Below are 1751 nucleotides of genomic sequence, written 5' to 3' on the forward strand. Positions count from 1 at the left end.
CCAGCTTGAAAGGAAATGTTTGTTGTAGTTGGTTGTAAAATTAACAAATATGGTTATGTGGTATTGTATAATTAGACCTACCAGCATTTAGAAAACACTGTATAACTTCATGAACACTATTTTCCAAGTAACTACTGCTTAATAATACAAAAAGATAAGATAGATTTGTGACCTAAATCTGAGCAATAATTTTAATGTAACAGAAAAAAAATGCTTAATTTAAGACTTCATGCTGAGCCCACTTTTCAATACACTACTCTTGGTCATTTTGATTAAAAATCAAAAAAACATTGCTAACTATCAAAAATGAGTATTGAAATCCAACTTATAGCCCTCTCTTCCCACTACTCTAGGTTCTAGGAGGATACTGAAAATACACAGGGTTATGATATGACTAAGGAAGAAACTCAAGGTAGAATGACAAAATGGAGAGAAGAAAACTCAAGAAATAGGAAATTATGGAGGTCAGGCAAGAATTAATTATTTTGTTTCTAAGCTTGGGAATGATATTGAAATCATGTAAGAGCAGATAATGATTGCAACCCTAGACTGTGGTCAGAATTACTAGGTATTGTTTTGTCTTTGGGAGTTAAGAAAACTGTTCCCTGACAGTCACAGAGTCAAGCTGTTGAGAGGCATATGGTTTAAAGCTATGCAATATTATTATAAATCTATACAACTGTATGATTGAATTCTGTAAGGTCTAACTCAAACCATGGCAAGAGGGCATTAAATTGACATTTGAAAGCCCCAGTGGGAAAATCTGGAGGCCATCTGAGAGATGAATAAGTATCTTCTGGAACAATTTGTTGGGATCAAGAAGTCTGGCACAAATGGGAAAAATTTTAAAACAATGAACTTGACTATTCAAAAACAGCCTTTTACTTAGAGGAGCTAAGGATGACTAATCCACATAACCACTTATATTGTTGGCAGTATGTAAAAGTCAAAAACATCAAAATGAACTTGAAAATCTTGATCTTTCATTTCATTTCGGTGTCACATCATTTTTCTTTTGATAATCAATGGATAAATTATTTCTACTGAGTTCAAGTAAATTAAATGTAATGTATTTTATTAAATAGAATATATATATATTTGTATTAATTTTTATAAAATAATTTAATCCACTTTTTAGCCATAAAGCTATTAGTGGTTCTTTTAAGTGTGTCCAGAGAAGTGACCTAAAAATATATTCAGAGAAAATTATAAACATTGATCAAGTATTAACTCCAGAAATAGAAATTTCTCCTCTGAAATGAGGCATAAAGATATTAACTTGTATACAACATCTTGCTCTCTCTCCCAGAATGAAGAATTGTTCAGTTTCACCATGTACAAAATGATGGCAACAAGTCACTAAGTACTTCTAAGTATATATCTACCAGTGAAAAACATTCACAATCAATTTCTCAAATGATCTTACACTCTTAGTTATATAATCATAATAGTCTAGGTGTGAGGCATAAAAAATAACTAGAAAGTCAGTAAATCACAAACAATTTCCTAAGTCCCTTAATTACAAGACAGGAATTTTAAATCCTAGTATTTCCTAGACTACACATGGATCATGCTGTGGGTACTCACCCTATTGAGTTTAAGTATGTCAACTTTGAAAAAAATAAAACTATTAAAAGTGTTCAAAGTCATTTATTTCTACCATCTGTTCTCAATAATCAATAAATAAATGAAATATTGCAGAAGAGGAAGTAGAAAGACTCTAAGAACCAGAGAACTTGCCCAAGGTGCTT

At 31.3% G+C, this 1751-nt stretch overlaps 1 pseudogene; it reads left to right on the forward strand.

Annotated features, from left to right (window-relative positions):
* Positions 1 to 390: 390 nt before the first annotated feature.
* Positions 391 to 980, forward strand: LOC114620556 (annotated as a pseudogene).
* The last annotated feature ends 771 nt before the right edge of the window (positions 981 to 1751 follow it).

Source organism: Grammomys surdaster, unplaced genomic scaffold (assembly GCF_004785775.1).
Source record: "Grammomys surdaster isolate TR1022 unplaced genomic scaffold, NIH_TR_1.0 169, whole genome shotgun sequence".
NCBI lineage: Eukaryota > Metazoa > Chordata > Mammalia > Rodentia > Muridae > Grammomys > Grammomys surdaster.